The sequence below is a fragment of the Cicer arietinum genome, chromosome 5 (assembly GCF_000331145.2).
Source record: "Cicer arietinum cultivar CDC Frontier isolate Library 1 chromosome 5, Cicar.CDCFrontier_v2.0, whole genome shotgun sequence".
In the NCBI taxonomy this organism is placed as follows: Eukaryota; Viridiplantae; Streptophyta; class Magnoliopsida; order Fabales; family Fabaceae; genus Cicer; species Cicer arietinum.
In genome coordinates, this window is record NC_021164.2 from 15702402 (window position 1) to 15708664 (window position 6263).

Sequence of the window (6263 nt, forward strand, 5' to 3'; positions counted from 1 at the left end):
TGAAAATCATCACTTCTCAAACCATTTTGATAAAAATATCTACTCTCGTCGCAACTCAATTGTCCGGTACAATTTTCAGCAACCCGAGATATTTTTAACAAAATTGCCCGGTATTAAATCCTTCGTAACGGAAGTAAATTATTTTCCGACAAATAATTTTAATCCAATTTCCAAAAATATATTTTTGGCATTTAACTCACTCAATACCAAAAACTGGGCTAACAGCCTAAGAAATTCCACACAAAAATTAGTACCCCCCTAAAATTAGTTTCGTCCTATGGGTCTTACATTACTACCCCCCTAAAATTAGTTTCGTCCTCGAAACTTAAAGTACTAGTAGCAATCCACACAAGGTTTGTACTCAAATTCAACACGCTAGTCATAACTTGTTTCACCCGGCCTTCTCGAAAAAAGTGTTGCCTACCCCTTTTCATAGGGTGTTTAATAACTTCACACACATCCATAGTCGGTAAGGCTCGTCCGTTCCATTCAACATGATTTTGTCTACTATCAACAAGAGATTAAGGATGATCAGTCCCTCAATTTGTCAATAATTAGCCAACAACCATGATAGTGGCTTAGACTATCTTAGCCGAACTGTAATATCGCTCCTTGCAACTTACAAAAGCAGTCAACAATCTTCTCAAAGTCCGTTGAATTTCCCTTATTTTCCTATAACTTTGATCATGTCAACGAAGTAATAATTCCATCCCCACATATGCTTGGTGATCAAAACTACTTCGAATATTTTCGAAAACAAGCCAAAGACTATACCACTTGGGACACACAAACTTCCTTTGATTGACGAACACAATAACAATCCCCATGACATGCACTCAAGTAATGTCTTTATATCGTTGGCATACTTACATCTCTTCTTTTTCACTTTCTATCATTTAATAGGATTCTAAAATTTGATCCTCAAAATCTCCAAACACTTCCATTCTTAACATGAATTATTTATCACTTGCCTGCCTCAACTCCTTCGATTATGAAAGTTCTAAGCATTACTTGGTCCTCCATCCAACCTTGTGGATTTTAAATCATCAACTAAAAATATCAACCATCTTAGGGTCCCAAATCAAATCTCGAATAATCCTTCTGACCTATCAAAATATTAACATCCTCTTAGTAATTCCCATCCTTTAATAGACTCTCAAAACTTATATTACCGCCATCTCGAAGTATTCCCGTACTCGATACTTCAAATTCCACTTAATGGTAACATAGAGTTCAATACATCAAGGCCTAACTCATTATGTTTTGCCGAACATCGCTCAAAATTCACACTTACGTGTCTATAGTTTCATCCAATATCACTATCCATACTTATTATCTCCTAAACCACCAGGAGATTTGTCACTTATCAACTAAATACATGGTCTCACTCCTACACTCCTTATGAGATTTATACTTAATAATCCAAGTTGCGAATCTAGTCTAACTCGAATGCTCGACTTTTCCCCTCAAGGTATCAACAATTCCTCAAAGCGTATTTTATCTATCCAAAGGAGTATTCACTCCTAATGTGCAACTCTCCCTTAACTTCAATACCAGTCTCTTTCATTGACACCTAAGCACCAAATGTTATCCCAAATGGAAGCCTCATCTTCTCAACAATTCCATGATGATCACATCTCTTTGACAGTTGTCAAACTTCATCCAGTTTCATCCTGAAATCTACCAGGAAAACATCTAATACTTTTCTTAACAAAAGTCCTCAACTTAGATCTTTACTTGAAATCCCTTATTAGTCTAATGTTAATCCATCCATATTCATCATCTTCGAGTTTACACCAACACACAGCTTCTGTGTCCTTGGAACCATTTTATAAATTCCATGCCGTCATGATTTGCTTCAACTCTGCCTGACAATCCGTCATCTCGAAGATCTTTTCCACTTCTTGAATCCACTAGTCAACTCTTTTCCTGAGTCCTCATCACCCTTGAACTTTGGAGGGTGGTAACGACGAAAATATTTTAACCCTCTTAATCTTAAGAGCACAGATCTCTCTTTTTCTCTTCTCCAGATCCTGCAGAGTCTTTGCAGCAGTGCGTGCAACAACAAAACCTCCATGTTATTTGCAGCTCGAACCATTTGATCATCCCTACTGACGTTCATCCTTGCAACGTCGTTCTCTCTTGGAGGTAGTGTTTCCGAAAAACCAACATCAAGAAGAAGTGTTAGCACCACTTCGAATAATTCCAAAACTAAGTTTCGGATATATCAACACATAATAACTATTTTGGACTTGACAACCCAAACCACCTAAACCGACGCATGATCAGATAACAACTCTCCCAACCTACAGGTTGACCTACAATCTATAACCAAAGGTTCCACAACCCCCAAAGAAAACCAAACCAAAGCTCTGATACCACAATGTAACACCCCGATTTTCAAAGCGAGGGTGTATTTTTTTTTCAAAAGAAATTAAAATAAATCAGAAAATTAAATAAGTCAATACCTTTGGATAAATAATTGAGTCATTATAATTTACAAGCAGCGGAAAAGTTTCTCAAAATATGAATCCGAAATATTTACACATCAAAAGTTGGTACATGTAACCCATCGAAAATAACATGTCAAGCTGACAATATTAGTATAAGTACAATCTTCCATTTTAAAACAAATACAATTCAAAAGAAAGACATCTGATCCCTCTATGTCAACCTAATCTGATCAATCTGCAAAACAAACTAAACACCCTGAGTGATCTCCACGCGCCACGTAAGATCCTCCTAACATAGCTCCAGTCAGGCATTCCCCACAACATTCCCATCCACATGGTACAAATCGGTAAGATTGTCCTGGCTCTCATCTGAGGGCAAAGCCCAGATATCCACAATAGTTGTAAAGGGTCAACAACCGAAATTAACAGTTAACACATAACATTTAAGTTTTCAAATGCATAAATAACATTTCCACTTAGCATGCACCTTAAAAGGGTTTTCCATATGCTAAAAGTTCATATAACACTTGCCAAATAAAAATGAAATCAAAATAAAGTTCTCAATCCATCAAGTAATACATAACTAACCAAGACATTGATAAATCAATTGAGCAATCTGTTATCTAACTCAAAATAAGAATTTATGCTAAGCCAATCGATTTCCAAATCGATTTCCTGAAGGTTTTTAGTGAAATTTGAATTATGGGCTTAATTCAATCGATTGGGCAATCGGATGACAGAATAGCTGAGCCACTGACTTAATGCCAATCGATTTCCAAATCGATTTTGTCAGTTTTGCTGAATTCCTGTATGGCCAAATCGATTTCCAAATCGATTTCTTAAATGATTTTGAACAACATATTATAAAATCGATTGGCAAATCGATTATGTCAAATTAGGGAAGCCCCTGTAACTCATCCAATCGATTGGGAAATCGATTTCCCTGCATATTCTTCCAAAAATACATAAACTAACTCAATCACATTCACACACAATTCCAACACGTAAGACTTAGCACTTATAACACAATCACTACAACATCACGAGCTTCGAAATAGTTTTCCAATCAAACATGCTATCACTCAATTCCCAAAACATAACACTTAGCACTTATAACACAATCACCACAACATCATGAGCTTCGAAATAGTTTTGCAATCAAACATGCTATCACACAATTCCAAACCAAACATAACCCTCTGCGAGAGGCGTAAATCCTAGACGTACAGTTTCTCACAAACGAACACGAGTGCAGTCTCTCATGGACAAACATAATTTACCAGGGTGCAGTCTCTCACGGACAAACACTTGTGCAGTCTCTCGCAGACAAACACAATTTACCAGGGTGTAGTCTCTCACGGACAAACACCTGTGCAGTCTCTCACGGACAAACACAATTTACCAGGGTGTAGTCTCTCACGGACAAACACCTGTGCAGTCTCTCACGGACAAACACAATTTACAAGGGTGTATTCTCTCTTGGACAAACACCTGTGCAGTCTCTCATGGGCAAACACAAATTACCAGGGTGTAGTCTCTCACGGACAAACACCTATGCAGTCGCTCATGGACAAACACCATTTTCCAGGGTGTAGTCTCTCACGGACAAACACCTGTGCAGTCTCTCACGGACAAACACAATTTACCAGGGTGTAGTCTCTCACGGACAAACACCTGTGCAGTCTCTCACTGACAAACACAATTTACCAGGGTGTAGTCTCTCACGGACAAACACCTGTGCAGTCTCTCACGGACAAACACAATTTACCAGGGTGTAGTCTCTCACAGACAAACACCTGTGCAGTCTCTCACGGACAAACACAATTTATCGGGGTGTAGTCTCTCACGGACAAACACATGTGCAATCTCTCACAGACAAACACAATTTAGTAAAGGCAGATCTTAAAAGATTCCCCGTTTTTAATACTCATTTAACTTAAACGATTTTTCACGACAAACATTAAGCAAACAGAAGTATTAAGAGATTCCCCATTCTTAATACTCATTTAACTTAAACGATTTTTCACGACAAACATTAAGCAAACAGAAGTATTAAGAGATTCCCCATTCTTAATACTCATTTAACTTAAACGATTTTTCACGACAAACATTAAGCAAACAGAAGTATTAAGAGATTCCCCATTCTTAATACTCATTTAACTTAAACGATTTTTCACGACAAACATTAAGCAAACAGAAGTATTAAGAGATTCCCCATTCTTAATACTCATTTAACTTAAACGATTTTTCACGACAAACATTAAGCAAACAGAAGTATTAAGAGATTCCCCATTCTTAATACTCATTTAACTTAAACGATTTTTCACGACAAACATTAAGCAAACAGAAGTATTAAGAGATTCCCCATTCTTAATACTCATTTAACTTAAACGATTTTTCACGACAAACATTAAGCAAACAGAAGTATTAAGAGATTCCCCATTCTTAATACTCTTTTAACTTAAACGATTTTCACAACAAACATTAAGCAAACAGAAGTATTAAGAGATTCTACATTCTTAATACTCTTTTTACTTAAACGATTTCCAAAACAAACATTAAGTAAACAAGACATTAAGAGATTCCCCATTCTTAATACTCATTTAACTTAAACGATTTTCAAAACAAACATTAAGTAAACGTAGACATTAAGAGATTCCCCATTCTTAATACTCGTTTAACTTTAATGGTTTTCAAATTCCACACAACACAAACTCAAAACATATTATCAAATTCAATCCACAATCCACACCAAAACACATCAATTCATTTCTCCACAAAATCCAACCATACACATCAAATTTCATCAGTATTAATTAAGAACACGTCAAATAGACGAACACAAATCAACACAGTCCACCACTCAAACACAACAAGTTTCATTTACTCGAAATCATACATAAATGAGTTTAAATTCATTTTCCACGAAACATTCATCAATATAGCCAAAACCTAACTCTAAGATTTTACCCATAAAGCCTTAGATTCATTTTCCCCCAAATCAACACTTCAACCCTAAAAAATTCCTTTCCACACAACCACAGATAAGTCCCTAAATGCAAACTAGAAGTTTGGAAGGAGCCTTTACCTTAACATTAGCTTTTACGTTCGATTACGGTACCGCGAGTAAATCCGGTAAAAATCTTCGATCGCAACGTCGCCTCCAAGTTGGTTCGCTAGCACCGTAGCGTGGTAGTGAGCAACTTTCCCTTCTATCTCTTCGCGAAATGAAGCTTAGATCTAGATGAAACGGGGAGGTTTGTGTTTGACGGTTTTGAAATCCCTAACACCGTTTATGAATCCGGATAGAAGGAAGGAGTTGGGAACTTGATCCTTCTCACCCACTAGCCTTGGGTTTCAATTCTCGAACTTGAAGGAAGCAAAGAAGATGAGGATGGAAGAAGGAGGAAGAATGGGTGGTCACGCGCTAGAGGAAGAAGATGGATCCTGATTTTCTTTCTTTCCCTTTTCCTATCTTTATTTTTCCCTCCTTTCTATTTCTTTTCTTTCTATTTCCTTTTCTTTCTTCTTTCCCTCCAACCATATATATATATATATATATATATATATATATTACTTACAATATACACATATATATTTATATATTAATATATTATAATTAAAACAAAACCAACAATTATCTAACAACTCTTACCCCCATAATTTCATTCCCCTCTTAGTCTAATTTAATAAAAATATCTACTCTCGTCGCAACTCAATTGTCCGGTACAATTTTCAGCAACCCGAGATATTTTTAACAAAATTGCCCGGTATTAAATCCTTCGTAACGGAAGTAAATTATTTTCCGAC